Raw genomic sequence first — 17,076 nt, 5'->3', positions numbered from 1 at the left:
AAGCATATGAAAATCCAGGTTTCTAAACTTGAATGAGCACGGCAATGCTCATCCCGACTTACACTCTTTTGACACTGTCATGGTTGGAAAATCACTCTTTTGGCCCATTGGCAGCTTATCACTCGTGGGATAATCAGACTTCAAATGTTTCAACTTTTATATGTTTTTCTACTTCCAATTCTTCAATCTTTCTCTCATCATGTGCTAATTCCTGTAGTTAATATCAAAACATGAACACAGAATAGGCATGACTCTTTCTTATGAGAAAGGCTCCTCCAATAAGTGACAAACTTAGCCAAATCAACTGATCCTTGAGAGAAAGAATGATTCTGGGCCATGAATGTTGATCCGAATCGATTTGTAAACCGAAAGAGCAAATCAAGACCCCAATACTCCAAAATACCATTTACCTAAAATTGGAAGTCGAAGATGTTGTCTACATACAAATCCATTATGGATCGTCCGACGCCTGAAAGGAATATATTTTACTTCGACAGTCGCGAATGCCTGTCGATATAACGATTGTTGTTTCACCTTATCGTCCAATAGTTCGAAGTTTGCGTGTAAAGTGAGCGGTCATCACTTGTTTGCCAACAATTTGACAACAAATTAACCTCAAACTTCAAAGCTCTTTTGGCGGCAGAATTCGTAGAAACGTGGGAACTGAAATTCATGGCTCTTGCCCACGGTGTAATCCGAGGCAAATTTTCTGGTGAACGACCGAATCTTGCCTAAACGAAACCAACCTTCTCCTTCTAAACGAGACGAAGCAGGAGCCCTGGACTACTGCCACTAACCTCCTTTTTTTGCGGTAACTTCGTGCGCCAAGATGGTTAGACTTGCAAGACGATCCAACCGAGCCGTCTCTGCCTTGGTAGACATGGTTCTGGCCCGAACGCCTCTGCCGCAGTGAAGAGTTCCCATATCAGAGACATCCTCTGTCGGAAGCCAATCGCCCCATATATTCCCTTGAGATTATAACTTCGATGAAGATGAATTGTGATGTCCGTCATCATTCATTGAACCATGTGCCCTTCTGCTGTAGGAGACGATCATCATAGCCAGTATGCACATCCAGAAAAAAAATCTTTCGAGGTAGGTGATCTTCGAAAGCTGCTTGATATGATCCAACAGGTACAAGGCCACCGAAGAGCCCAAATACGACGAGTTTATTAAACGCCTTACGCACCACAGCGTGCTTAACACATTTAATATTTGATTCCAACGTACATATCCAACCCATGGCGGAGAACTTCGTCCCCGGCACCATCCGCCGCAAATGACTACGGATTGTTCAAAAGACTCGTTTCGCCAAGACGGTTCTGACTACGTGTTCAAAGCTACTTTTATTGTACAGAAAATCACGAATTATCTCAGAATAGTAGGTCCGTAAAACGGGTTTTTCTCACTAATTCAATCACAAAAATTTACGCAACCAGAAAGCAAGAACAACACGCTTTGATACCAATGACGGCAACCAATCCCTAACTCCATAAGTACGGATTGCGGAATTAACATGCTTAGGAAGTCTTGAATCACTGATCAAAAGCGTATATTATGATTACGAACATACTTTCTTGTTTCACATATTAAGTGTTCCCGATGTAGAGAGAGAGCTCACCGATTTGACATTCAGAGAGAGAGAGAGAGAGAGAGAGAGAGAGAGAGAGAGAGAGAGGTCATTTTTTTTCTTTTTTTTATTCTTTGTCTTCACAGTGAGAACGACACACGTAATATCTTCTTTGAGAAAGATGATGTTCTTAAGATCACCAGAATTATTTTACGTGATAAAAGAACGTGATTAGATATCACGTTTAAAAACGATAGTTATGCATAATGGATAATGCACTGGGTTAGTCCACACGGATGGGCCACCCATAAACCCAACATCTTCAATGGAGACAAGCCTCGTAAACCCTTGGACTTCCCGGTCCCTCATGGACAGCGTCCTGAGCCAGTGCACCTCGTCCCACGGTGAAGAAATTACACATCATCGGCTTTGAGTGCGCAGAGGCCAACTGCCCCAAGCTCGACCTCTGGCTAAGCTTCGCGGCGGGGTGCCGTGTGGAGGAGCTCCGCCTGTTCACTACTGCAGTTCTTCCATTGCCTAAGTTGGTTGGTACGCCTGGAAGTCATAAAGTGTTGTTTTCTGTTGGGTACTGCTATTAGGTGTCACTACGAATAGAAGGGTGCTGGTTTCATGATTATGTGTTCAGACTTTACGACATATCTTCTTTGGCGGAAGCCAAGTTAGATTTTGTCGTGTGCAGTGACAATAGCATGCTCTTCGACTTTTTCTAAGGGATTTGATGAGAAGATGCGCGGAGTTACTACAATCACCGTTAGCTCTATTGGCAGTCGGTGTTTGTAGGTAGGAGCTCAGTGTTTTTACGCTTTATGAGGCGTACTTGTGTTGAATTTCTTCCGTGATTAACACCTGGTCCTAATCTACTCGGAAAGGATGATGTTGGTTCGCCACTTTGCAACAAGACCTGAATGTCTACCAACACCTCGGGCCGAGTCCCCGCCACGTAAATCATAAGTGGAATTTAGATGAGAGATGAGCTCTTTGCAAAGGATACGGAACTCATTGATGAAGGAGGTTGCATCAGAAACCTAAGAAGAGGTTGAAGACATTCTGTGGTAACGGAAAGAGATTCAAACTTTAAGAAAAGAAGAACTGTAGTAGAATGTAAGTACGATGGCGGCCACAACTTATAGAGCCAATCATATGGAAGAGGACGTCTCTTTTAAAGCAATGACGTCGTCACCCATTAATTTGAAAAGCTTGAAACGTTTAGGAACATTTAGGACGTCCCTTTGCTTGCTTGCTTAATCACCACTCCACCCCTCTTTGCTATCAAAAGGAAAAATTACCACGCTACCTTTCTCAGAACTCCTAAGCAAGAAATTGTACTCCCTTAGAAAATTTATTAAGAGAGAATAATTTTTTTCTTATAATTCGTGGAATGATTTATGATTTCATTGGCAAAGAGACTGAGTCAAGAGTTGCTCGCTCTATTTCTAGAACACAAGAAGCAGGAGGCCAAAAAACTTAGAACCTACATGGGACTATTACAAACGCTATTACGGCGAACTAACACTATATACAATTTACATTAACATTCCACCTCAAATTTAATATGGTAATTTTGAGACTAAATCTAAACGGCCAGGTGGATTTGCTTTAGTGAAAGTATCTGCTAGTTAATCCACTACGGAGATGGAAAGAACAATGATTATACCACTATGGATATGTTTACGAATAAAATGTCACTCAATCTCAATATATTTAGTACCCTCATGAAAAATAAAATCTTGAGTTATCTGAATAACATTAAGATTCTCTCCAAAAGAGCGGAGTAGCACCATAATGGGCACTTCCTATATCCATCGGTAAGCACCTTAGCCAAAGTTGTGAAGAAGTAGTCTAAACAATTGCTCTGTTTTAAATAATGTAATATTGAATCATATATTATTTTTTCATATTTTTTTTAGTTTTAGATTACAAAGAAAAATTAGAGACAAAAAATATTGAGTGATTTTTTTATGCTTCGCAAACAAGTGAGTTAAATAAAATGAAGTGCGTTGCTATGTATATGGTCAACCATACTAGAATTAAATTCTCAAATATAAAATAACGGAATTAGATGAAACTTAAACTGTAATATAAATCCATTCTCAAACTTAACTAATCAAGATATTAATTATCATAATTAATTAAAGAAATTTTATAATTTTTGATAATTACAATTCATTTCAAAAACAGTTAATAGTCCATGAAATGTAACTGTGAATTATTGTTCGACAAATGTCAAGTTACCTATGATTTATAATATTTAACATAACATGGATAGAAATTGATGCCATATTATATGATATTAGGATTTAATCATTATATGATTAAGATGAATTGAACTTCACTTATTTAGGGTAAAAATTCAAAAAAAGCCCCAAATGTCCTTATTTTCTCACATAAGGGCCTGAAGTGGACTTTATTTCAAATAAGGGCTTGAAGTGCCATCATTGTCCCAAAAAAGGATATGAAGTGGTTATGATTGTTTTAAAGGAGGTCAGTCCTTCGCGTGTGTTTTGTTTTTTACTTTTCTTTTTTTTTCAAAATCTCTAAGAAAGCAAAAAAGGAAAAAATAAGTTTAAAATAGTAAATGACTAAAATGCCTCTAACCGAAGTGACTCAAGCTCTTTTTTTAGACTAATATAGTCACTTCATGTTTTTATTTGAAACAATCTATACTTTAGGTTTTTTTTTTTTACACAATGAAGACACTTCAGATCTTTAAATAATATCCACTTCACGTCAAATAAAGGCAGTTGGGCCCTTTTTTGAAATTTTTTCTTTATTTCGAGTTTGGTTTATATTCATGAAATTATTATTTCATTTCGCAAAATCGAAAGGTGAGAGCTTTGCTTTTTCCTTTTGCCGAACTCAAAAGTGGGAAGGGTCGACGGAGCCAAAACTCCCCGGCGACGTCTGAAGAAAAGCCTCCCAGCTGGTGCTGGACGCTGTTCAACACACGCTCTCCCTCCCACAAGGATGGTTGAAGAAGAAGAGCAGCGTCAACAGAGCCCTCTCAACGAACCCACAGAGGCCACTCATCATGGCCGGCCATACGGTTCGATGTCCCTCCTCAGAGGGCCCATCATTTCCACAAACAGTTCAGAATTGACCAGAAGCCGAACAACTTTCTTAAAGGCGTCAAATGGTGCGTAACCTTTGGTTTTCCCTTGATGGGTGTTTGGCTGTTCGTTTTCTTAGCAGTGGGTGTGGCTTTCGGAGCGATGATTGCTTTTTTTTTTTTTTTCCCTCTCTCTTGTTGGGCTTTTGTTAGGTCACCTGATGGGACGTGCTTTCTTAGTAGTGCAGAGGACAATACACTTCGCGTGTTCACATTGTAGGTTTGTTTGAGGACAATGGTGGTGCTTGCTGATTTTTCTGTTCCTTTTATGTTTTATTCGTTCACGAGATGTGGCGATGTTGGTTGTACTTTAATTGCTCTGTTTCATGATCAGACCAGACTGGGGGTGACGAAAGCGCAAATGCAAATTCGTCTGATGTTGATCAAGGTACAGGTTCTTAAGGCGTTTTGTGCTCTCGTAGAATGTGTATTTTTTTTGTTCTGTGTATTTAAGTAGCTTGAAAAGATGTTAGCTTTGGGACTGCTGAGACTATCTGCGAGTAATATCTACAACCAAATATTCGCAAAATGCAATACTGGGTGGTTTATGTCTATGTGGTTGCAGATTCTTTTCCAGCCAATCTTGTTGTCACAGAAGGGGAATCGGTTTATGAGTTCTGTTGGCATCCATATGTCCGCTACAGGTCGTCCCGTTAAATTTCACTCTTTTCTCTTTACTGTATGATGGTTTTTTATTTTTTTTCAGCTATAGTATTTCTCTTCTGATAATTAGCGAGAGCTAGAATTGATTGTGGAAGATTTTCATGTTTCAGACCCAGTCAGCTGTGTATTTGCTTCACCTACTCGTGATCATCCGATTCATGCCTGGGACGCTACTACTGGACAGGTCAGAATTGTTTAGTTTAGAGGTTTCAAGAACTCTAGGAAGACTTTATGGAAGCCATATAATTGTTTCAGGTACACTGAAGTTGTAGACCCTGAGCTTATCACACATCTTAGTCATGCTTTACAGCAACTCTGTTGTCTGCATACCCCTTAGCTTCTCCTTTACAATCTTCTGAATGCAGCTTCATTTTTAATTGTTTTGAAAAGAAACAAGGAAATTTTATTGACTTGTGGACTTGACATTGCAGCTACATTGCACATACAGTGCTTTTGATGCTGTGGATGAAATTACAGCTGCATTTTCAAATACATTTAATCCTGCAGGGAAAAAGTAAGGTTAACATTCAATTTTGAAGACTCTTAAATTCCCTTATGTCAACGGTCCACTCTACTTCGCCTCGAAATTTTTGTTGGAAATTGTACGATACTTTACCTACTATTGTTGAAAGAAATCAGCATTTGGTGATGTATGTTATTGTTTGCTACCCAAATTTCAGAATGTCGGTGTATGGTTGCTTAGTGGTTTTTTCGGTTATGATAAATGATTTAGTTTGTTGGAGCTATTCTCTTTACGTAGGTTTATTGCATTTTAAGTCTATAAATGTTTCAACCTACATCCTTTGTTCGTGTGTAGGAACTTTGCTGGATATGACAAATCCATAAGAGTGTTTGATGTACATCGCCCTAGTAGAGATTTTGAGAAGCACTCAACACTTCAAGGAGACAAAGAAGATCAAACAGGTGCATTGTTGTGCTTGTCTTGATTTAGCTATTTTTGTATGTTTGTCAAACAAGTTAAATAAAATAGGATTTAGAGGAACTGCAGTGGAGACAAATTGAGTGTTTCAACTTGAAAGGATTATTATCCACGACGGTGAAGAGGTTCCACGTCATCAGCTTTGAGTGCGACGCGGCCAACTCCCCCAAGCTTGACTTCTGGCTCCGCTTTGCGGAGGCACGCCGCGTGGAGGATCTCTGCCTGTGGCTGAGCGATTCACTATTCTCGTACACGCTGCCGCGGTTCGTGTGTTGCTTGAGTTGGTACGTCTGGAAGTCCGTTTCTGCTGTTTTTCGTCGGGTACTAATATCAGGTGGCCTTGCCTTAAGGTATTGTCTATAAAATACGCTGAGTTGAGTGATGATATTTTGGAAGGAATTCTCAGGGGAAGCCCTGTTTTAGAGTCCCTCGAGTTGGAGTATGGCGGGGGGGTTGAAGAACATTAGAATAGATTCGACGAGTGTGAAAGAGTTGGTACTCTTCCGCCGCGACATTGTAGAGTACTTGAACATGGAGAAACTCTGGGCTCCGCATTTGCTGCTGCTGCTGCGGGTATCAGGGTATTGGCCTAATCATTCCGTGCTTATACTTGAGGATGTATCATCTTTGGTCGAAGCCAAGTTATATTTTCTCGAGTCTCCTGTGAGTAGGATGCCCTGTGACGTTTTCAAGGGACTCTGTGAGAAGCTGCACGGAGTTCCCACAATCGCCATCGGCTGTCCATGTTTGCGGGTACGAGCTCAGTATTTTTACCTTTATAAGACTTGCTCGTGTTGAATGCGGTCGGTGATGAGCACCGTTGTAGTGCTGTTTGTTGCCCCGGTTGAGCAACTACAGCTCTCCGTGGCATTCTAGTCTTCCATCAAGATGTATTATTGTGAACTCGTGGGAGACAGAGTCAGGGTGTAAGGTATTTGGATGGACTTTAATTTTTGTTAGTCTTCATTCATCTTATAACAGGAAAGAAAGTATAGTCAAAATTTTCTATGTTGCTTGCTCAATGTGCTTAGATTCTGTCCCTTTGGGAGATGGGAGGAGTGCCATCTCCATTGTCAAAATGTCAGAATTTGACACTACTTGCACCAGTTTCTCGTTGGGAACTTCCTGGGATAGCACACCTGCTACGAAGTTCACCGTGCCTTGAAAAATTCGTCATACGCCTGGCTGGCCGCAGCAACGTGCTGGTTTGTTCCTTTGCTATGAAACTTTCATCTTGCTTCTTGTGCTGAATTTTCTTTTGCACAAATGTTTAAACAGTGAATTAAAGCTTTAGAAACTTTCATCTTGCTTCTTGTGCTGAATTTTCTTTTGCACAAATGTTTAAACAGTGAATTAAAGCTTTAGAAGCACATGAAGATGATCAACTTCAAACCCTTGTTTTAGCAATTGAAAATTGCCTGTAACTTCGGTCAGTCTACATAACATCTGTGCAGCTAAAGTAACTGCAGTGTGATATTTTAGTGAGCCGTTGAATTTTTTTTATTTTATCCTTGCGGACCCACATCTAGTGCAAAATTTCTTACATGGGGTATTCATGTGCAGTTTGAGCTACATGAATCCAAAGACGATTTTAACTTCGAGGAAGAAGATTTTTTGTGCTCAAGGAAGGGAAACTTTGAATGTCTGGCGAAACATCTCAAGAGAGTTGAGATAATCGGCTTTGGAGCTAATTGCTTTCGGTCGAAACATCTGCTCGCACTGATTAAGTTTCTTCTTGAGGAAGCACTTGTTCTGGAGAAGTTGATTATCAAGGCTGAATTGCCCGCGCATTATGGACTAAGACACCATGAAGCCGCTGTTCTTGGGGAACTACTTGGCGAACGCCAAAATGTGCTTAGCTATCCAAGAGGTTCCCAAAATGCTGAAGTCATCTTCAATCATTCTTTCAAAGAGGCGTCCTTTTTTTCAAAGCTGTTTTGGTGGCAGGACTCATAGAAACCTGGGAAGTGAAATTCATGGCCGAGAGCTCTGCCCACGGCATAATCCAATGCAAATTTTCATGGCGAAACCACCGAATCTTGCAAAACAAAGCGAACCTTCTCCTTCGAAACGAAACGCAGTAGGAACCTTGACAATTTTATCTCCATGATTTCAACGACACCTTGCGCGAAGCCATAAGCCGCCACATCTATCCTTCTTGCCGCATTGAAGACACTTTTAAGACACTACGTCCTATCAAAGCGGCGGCGATCCAGCTGACTATTGCCGCCGACCTCCTTTTTTGTTTTTGACTTTGTGCGCTAAGATGCTTAAACTGGCAAGACGATCCATCCGAGCCTTCTCTGCCTTGGTAAAAATGGTTCTGGCCCGTGGGCCTCGGCCATAATGAAGAGGTTTAGGATAAGAGATATCCTCTATGGGAAGCCAATTGCCCCATAGATTTCCTCCATTTTATAACTTTGATGAAGATGAATTATGATGTCCGCCATCATTCATTGAACTATGTGCCCTTTTTGTAGGATATGATCATCATAGCCTTTGCAGGAGAGTTGGCCGAGTGGTGCAAGGCGTAGTTTGAATCCCTCTCTTTCCTTATCTTAAATTAATTTACCAATGTTACTAACCACAATGTGTAAAATAACAATGCATGCCTTGACTTCAAAACTCCAAACTTTGTTTGATATAGATTCGATATTCCTAATTTCATTTTTGTGGTACGTCAAATACTGGAAAGAGCGGACAACGGATGAAATCTCCCTACTGATTATGGTAAATTAATAGGATAAAAAATCCCCTAAAAATCTCCTTATCTAGGTTAATCTTGGCAAGAAGCAAACCCACATCAAAATAACCCTTCTTTGAAACGCTCTGGTAGTGCTCATGAGTTGAAACCAAAATCATGATTCAAAGCAAGGAGCCATCTCTTTATCGGCAAGAAAAAAGATAGTGGACTAATTGATATTAACCCAATGCAAACAAAAAAGAAAAAAGAGAGGCATGTTGAGTCTTTGAAACAGTTCGAATCATTTTGATAATAATCAGTTTGATTTGTTTTATCGTGAAGGTCTATAGTTCGAGTCCATAAGCCCTAACATAACTAATATTATAGTTTATTATAACTACTAGAATAGTTTAGTTAACTAGTATATTAAAATTAGAATAAAATAATTTTTTATATAAAATATAAAAAAATCGATTTCCTTTTCGAATTTTTTTTAATATTCTAATTTTTAATCCAAAGAATTAAAAAAATGTGAATTCTTTTTCTTTTGAATTCCTGTCCTTCGTTATAAAAAATTCATCCGGAGGCAGGTGAAAGTGAGAAAATTTTATTTGTTTTGTATAAGAGCACTATCTATTTATAACTACCGTATCTATTTCGAAAAAAAAAAAATCAAAGTAAGGTTAATGTAAATATGATTCCAATTGATGAATATTTAAACAAGACATGTACTGAAACGACTCGATTTTTCCACCAACTTAAGTTATGAGTGGATTATTACTTATTGGTCTCAAGTCTATAGTAAAATCGATCTTTTTGAGGATACACTACGGTATAATTTGGACCGCATAGAGTTAAAAATATGTGAAATTGGAACCCGACTGAGTGAAAATGACACCTCACCCCCTCTCTCTTCTTCCATGGACGACACCTCCCTCCCCATGTGGCAAAGGAACCTACAAGCCACCATCTCCTCTTCCTCTTCTTCTTTTCTTCTTCCTCTTCTTCGTTTTCATTTCGTGACAGCCCCACCGCTTTCTGCCTGTCTCAATTTCACTCACCCGACACTCTAGGATATCAAGCAAACCAACAAAAGTAACATGCAAAGAGCATTGGCAATATGCAAGCCGTAACCCCCGATCCGAGAGTCAAAACGAATTAGAAATCTACTCGCTCGAACTCCCACGCAAGAGGCCCACCACGAGACCAAACCACCGTGCCGCTGCTAGCTCGTCCTTCCATCCACATGAACACAAGCAAATCGCGGAACTACTGCAAGACTCAAGACTTACCTCGATCCTACGCCCGAAACTACCGTAGGAATATCACCGGCCCATTGCTTTGTGCTCCTCCTTCCTTCCACACGGCTGGGGTGAGAGAGCAAGGGATCGTCGCCGGAGGGAGCCACCGAGTGAGAGAGGGCATGAGCAGGTGAGAGATTGAAGGAGACGAGAGCGAGCGAGAGCTTGTCAGCCCGTGACCATATAAGATCGGCTAGACTTAAAAGAATTAAACAGAGCCTAAAAGAATCAAAATTTCACCGTTTTTCGTAGGAAAATTGCTTGACCATTGAGCACTTGCTTGGTCACCCCAAACGAAATTCTTATATATATTGAAAAATAAAAAATACACCCAACAAAAAAAAAAAATTATGCCATTTAAATATAAAACACCAAAGTCAAAAGCCTCCGAAGCTCGGGATAGAAACCCTAGGATTTATAGACCATGGTGGAGACCTCCGTCCACGGCGCCATCCACTGCAAATCCCCCGGCGACCGGCCAAATCGTACAGGACGAATCCCACCTCCTCCTCCTTTGAGCCCTAGGGATGACATCAGTGCCTTGCCAGACGACGTGATCCACCACATCTTCTCGTTCCTGACCCTCCGAGATGTAGTCAAGACCAGCATCCTCTCCAAGCGGTGGCAGTCCACTTGGACCTCTACCACCGACCTCATCTTCAATGATGGGATTGGTAATGACCTGCCTCACAGTTCCAGGGACTTCTCGTCCTTTGTCGACAGCGTCCTGCTTCAGAGCACCTCCCCGACCGTGAAGAGATTCCACGTCATGTGCGACGGGGTCAACTCACCCAAGTTCGACTCCTGGTTCCGCTTCGCGGCAGCACGCCGCGTGGAGGATCTCCGCCTGTTGCCGGCTGCTACGCCATTGTTCTCGTACGCATTGCCGCAGTTCGTGTGTCACTTGAGTTGGATGGTACGCCTGGAATTCAGAAAGTGCCGCTTTTCGCTGGGCACTACTGTTAGGTGGCCTCGTCTTAAGGTCTTGTCGATGTCATTTGCGGAGTTGAGTGATCATATCCTAGAGGAAATTGTTAGGGGAAGTCCGGTTTTAGAGTCCCTTGAGCTGCACATGTGCAAGGGCGTGAAGAACATCAGAATAGATTCAATGAGTGTGAAAAAATTGATACTCGTCTACCCCATGACCTGTAAAGTGGAGACAATTTGGGCCCCTTATCTGCTGTCACTGTGGATATCAGGGTTTTTGCCTAATGATCCCATGTTCAGACTTGACAATGTTTCTTCTTTGGTGGAAGCCAACTTATATTTTCTTATGTCTCGTGGAGAGAGGATGCTGGATCTTTTAAAGGGACTCCTGGAGAAGCTGCGGGGAGTTCCTACGATTGCCACCTGCGGCCGGTGTTTCCAGGTACGAGCTCGGTTTTTTTTACCTTGAATGGGATCCGTGATTAGCACTGTTTTAGTAATGTACGTTGCCCCACTAGAGCGACCTACAGGGTCAAGGGATAAAGTATTTGGATGGACTGTAAATTTTGTTAGTCTTTATTCGTCCTGAACAGGAAAAGAAATAATAATCAAAATTTTTCTATTTTGCTCGCTCAATGTACTTAGATTTTGTCTCCTTGGGAGATGGAAGGAGTGCCATTTCCATTGTCAAAATGTCAGAATTTGACACTGCATGCGCCCGTTACTCATTGGGACTTCCCTTGGATAGCACACTTGCTACATAGTTCACCATGCCTGGAAAATTTACTCGTATGCCTGGATGGCTACACCCTGTTTAAGGTTCGTTCATTCGCTATGATATTTTCATTTCACTTCTTGAGCTGACTTTTATTTCGCACAAATGTGAGTTAAAACTTCAGAAGCACATGAAGATTATCAAATCCAAAATCTTATTTGTTTTGGCAATTGAAAATTGCCCGTAACTTTGGTCAGTGCACTCAACATATGTGCACCCGTTTTAGTTCATGTCTTCAAAGTAACTGTAGTGCTGTACTGGAGGTTCTATTGCTGCCATGTAGGTTTGGATCTTGAACTAATAGGTCAGCAATGAGCAGCTAGAAAGAGAATATATTGTATTGTGTGGGCGAGTTTAAGAGTTCAAATTGATTAAGACCTCATATAAAGTAAAACAAACTACCATTTGCAGTGGACAAATAAAGGTTGTTTGTTTGAAATTTTAGCGAGACAGTGAATTTTCTTTTCCTCATGGACCCACATCTAATGCGAAGTGAGTTTCTTAAATGGGGTATTCACTATTCATGTGCAGTTTGGGCTTGATGACGAATCTAGAGGACGTTTTAACTTCAACGGAGAAGATTATTTGTGCTCAAGGAAGGGGAACTTTGAATGTTTGGCGAAACATCTCAAGAGAGTTGAGATCATCGGTTATGAAGCCAATCGTTTAGGGTCGAATCATTTGCTCGCCTTGATTAAGTTTCTTCTTGGAAATGCACTCGTGCTGGAGGAGTTGGTTATCAAGGCTCGGTTGACCCGACATGTACAAAAGCATCTTCAAGCCGCTGATCTATCGAAACTATATGGCATGAACCAGAATGTGCTCACTTGTCGAAGAGCTTCCCAAAATGCAGAGGTTATCTTTGTTTATCGTTTCAACCGGGTTTCTCGTTGACCTAATGGGCACTACACCGCTCATTTGTATGCACACTTTGACGGTAAAGTTACATGTAAGTGGGACAATATTAGGTTTTTTAACGTGTGCCTAATTTGCTCTTCAGGTGCATCGAAGGTGCATGTTTGAGGACTTGCATGCATGCAATGTAAGCTTTGTGATTCAAGCTAATTGTGATAGCAAATTTTTAGGACTTGTCCGGTAATTATCTTAAAAAAGAAGTATCTTATATGATTATGAAGCTAATTTTTTAAGGTAAAACATAGTTAATGCCTATTTAAGCAGCTTAAACTTGTGAATATGTAATTTAATATAAATTAAGGACATTAAAGCAGCTTATTATTTGCCCATTAGCAGCTTATCACTTTTTTTTTTGGGTCGATTGCTTATCACTTGTTGAAAAAGCAGATTTCGATTGCTTCAATTTTTAATAATTTTTTACTCACAAAATTTTAAGTTTCTTTAGTCTTGCGTGTTCTATGATTATTTATTTAATATGAAACACTTGAAACATTTTAAGTACTTAAATATGTAATGTCCAATGATGAATTAGGTTTTTTCATATCTTTTTAGTTTAAGATTCTAATCATAAGCAGAAATATTAAGTGATTTTTCTACTCTTCACGGAGATGTCATTTATATTGAATGAAGCGTAATGCTCAGTATATAAGCAAACCGTACTAGAATTAATTTCTCAAATATTAGATTATTGAGTTAAATAGAATTTCAATCGTAAGATAACTCAATTTCAAACTTAAATAATCATGGTATTAATTATCATAATAAATTAAAGTGATGTTATCATAACTAATAATTACAATTCATTTCAAAAACTGTTAATAATCCATAACCTGTAACTATGTATTCTTGTTCTAAAATAGTCAATTTTTCTATGATTTATGATCTTTAGCATAATATGAATAGAAAACAATGCAATATTATATGATATTAGGATTTAACATATAATTAAGAATGATTAAAAAAATTTAAGCTTGGTGATGTTATTAAGAAATTATCTACTCAATATTAGACTCCATTTGTTTCGCAAAAAATGAGTGATTTGGAAAAAAAATTCAAAAAATAATTGCATGTATCATTTGAAATAAACGGTCAATGAAAAATATTTTCATTACCGATAGAAATTTATATCTAAGTATTTGTGTAAACGATGAAAATAATTTATGTTCATTAGTTTTTGTAAGCAATAAAAAATATCATTTTGGGAAAAATAATTTTAAAATTATTTATTTTTCATGAAATAAATAGAGCCTTAATTTCGAGTTTAGTTTATTATCATTTATTCCCATTTTATTTCAGTGCTCTTTAACGAACTCAAAAGAGGGAAGGTTCGACGAAGCCAAAACTCAAGAAAACTATCACAGCTCGTGCTCGATGCCCTTCTACACCTATGTAGCATAAGTGTGCGAGAAAGCCTTATCTTTTGAGCTATATAGTTGTGGAGTCCGAGCTAATCACACATCTTAGAAATGCTTCGTAGTAACTCTGTCATCTGCATATCCCTTTGCATTTTCAATTGCAATTCTGGGGGGAACAAGTAAGGTTAACATTCAATTTTGAAGACTCTTAATTTCCTCGTGTTAAAGGTCCATTCTAATTCTTCTTGAAACTTTCTTTTGAATTCGTACATTACTTTTTACCTTCTATTGTTGAAAGAAATCAGCATTTGGTGATTTTGGTTATACTCCACCAGAATTTCAGAATGTCCGAGGTTGGTTGCTTAGTTGTTTTTGTTGTTATCATAAACGATTTCGTATGTTGGAGCTAGTCTCTTTACCTAGGGTTTATAGCATTTCAAGTCTAATAAAGTTTCGACCCGCATCCCCTGTTCATGTGTAGAATCTTTGCTGCTTATAACAAATCCATTAGAGTGTTTGACTTACATCGTCCTGGTTGGGATTTTGAGAAGCACCCAAAACTTCAAGGAAACAAAGAAGGTTGGACGGCCGAGTTTTTCTGTTTTATTTTGCATGCAAAGTAAGATAACAGATCTCCTCAATGTTTTGGATTTCCATGCGTATTGTCATCCAAGATAACATCACGATCACAAGATACCAGGGAAGAATTTAGTATCTTACCCTCTATTGCTTTTATGCGGGTATGATATCTGCCATTGCTTTCTCTCCAACTCACGATCACAAGATACCTCGTTCCCTTCCTAAAGCCGGACTACTGCAATCGACGGAGAAGATAACATGGAACTCTTATACATCTTGCATGGTCAACAAGATGGGGTTACCCATGTGATGGTTATTTCTCAAGAAATTATAGGTGATAAGCTTGCAATTCCTGGTGTTATTTTCGAAAGATGGACGAAAGGTTGAATGCTCTAAACCTTCTCTTTTCCTGTCCTTGGGAACAAATACAATTAGGGATGAGCGGTTCCCGGTTCGGTCCGGTTCCCATAAAAAATCGGGAACCGGACCGGTGGTCCCGATTCCCACTTTTCGTAACCACGGACCGGACCGGCCACCCTCGGAACCGGGAACCGGACCAAACCGACGGTGGTTCTAAGGATTTTCGGTCCGCGGTTCCGAAAAGTGGATACACACTTTGATAGAAGACGCGATCGAGGTCGAGGAAACAAGGGTCGGTGTACCACGAGCTCGGTGAAGTCAAGGCCTCTTCAATTGGCAGCTCTGGATCGAACCCTAAATGACATAAACCTAAACAACAAGTAAACGTTAGGTTTTTTTTAAAAAAAAAAAATTAAAAAGGACCGGTCCGGTCCGAGCGATCCGATTCGGTCCTAGGCCCCGGAACCGGTAACCGGACCGCCCGGTCACCGATTCCACTTTTAGGAATCGGGAACCGGACCGAATCCCCCTAAAATCGGGAACCGGAGCATCGGTCCCGGTCCGGTCCGGGCAATCCCGGTCCGGGCGGTCTTTTTTGCTCATCCCTAAATACAATGACTCTCTACTAGTCTCTCTCCCTCTCTCCCATGCAATGGCGTGTGATGGTAACATTTTAATTGGACATTTCCAGAGTTTTTGTTGTCAATTAATCGGATAAAAGTTGGAGAAAATTACTTTGTGATGTTGAGTGATTGAATTCATCGTTGCCTCTAAGGTATGCGAATTTATTCCGTCTGCTTCTAATAGTGATTATCATGGGAAGATATCATTTTTTTTTTCTTTTCACGTCTTCGACTTTGCTTGAATGTTCTTTGGCGTAATGCAAAGTCCCATCAGATTGGATATACACAAATATCGAGCCGGATATAAAGTCCCAACAACAAAGGACAAGATAAACGTGGAAAGCTTTTCTCTAAGGTGGAAGGGAATTTGCTTTGGGGTTTGAGTTGACGGTGGGGATTGTGGCGGAAGCGGAAAAGGGTGTGCATGATCCTCTGCCCAGTTCTTTCCGGACACGGTGACCTAACAAGTGACAAGACACTAACTAACATGGGATATGAACCCGGATAAGATAGGAGAACACTTCTAATTCTTACATGTACTAACTCTCCAAGTTGAATGGAACAGTATTTTCGTGTCAATTCTGTCTTCATCTCGTGATCAAACACGGTGTTAAGTTCCCAATTTGTGAGAAAAACCACTGGAGCATTTTGGATGGACTTAACATTCACGAATCATGAGCAAACATTCATTAAGCGTTATTTCTACATTAGGCGTGTTTGTCTCCGACAATGTCTCTTCTTAAATTTCTTGTAGGACCCTTTCATCATGTGCTGGGGTGTTCGCGAGGCTGTGGATGTTGTGTACAATTGAGTGTTGTTTTCTAGGGATAGCAAAGCTTCTATTTCCATCCAATTGGATGACATATTCTTATTGAAATGTTGAGTCTTTCGATGAGAAAGTAGAATAGTTCCCGAGCATGCCTTTCCTAAGAAGGGACAGGATCCATCGGCGATGAGCCGATTGCCGAAAACTCCGAGTATGCTCCTCGCCGGATTTGTCGTGGTTCGCCCTCGCTCGCCCGGGCGAGGGCAAACCTCACCTCAGTCCGGCAACTTCCACCGGCCCGACAGTGGCTGGAGGAGGAAAAAAGAAAACGAAAAGTAGAAAAATAGAAAAAAAAAAGAATTAAAAAGACGAAATTGCCCTTTGGCCAGCCAAGTCAAGCTCTTCTTTAAGATCGATATGGGCACTTTAGGCTTTTATTTGAGATAATGGCCGATTCGGGCTCTTATTTAAAGCAAAATTCATTTCAACCCA

At 40.1% G+C, this 17,076-nt stretch overlaps 1 pseudogene; it reads left to right on the top strand.

Annotated features, from left to right (window-relative positions):
• The first annotated feature begins 1,836 nt into the window (after window positions 1-1,836).
• Window positions 1,837-16,629, top strand: LOC115733313 (annotated as a pseudogene).
• Window positions 16,630-17,076: the final 447 nt, after the last annotated feature.

The sequence above is a fragment of the Rhodamnia argentea genome, chromosome 3 (genome assembly GCF_020921035.1).
Source record: "Rhodamnia argentea isolate NSW1041297 chromosome 3, ASM2092103v1, whole genome shotgun sequence".
NCBI classification, from domain to species: Eukaryota; Viridiplantae; Streptophyta; class Magnoliopsida; order Myrtales; family Myrtaceae; genus Rhodamnia; species Rhodamnia argentea.
The sequence above is the reverse complement of the archived record's forward strand: the minus strand, read 5'-3'. Positions and strand labels throughout refer to the sequence as shown.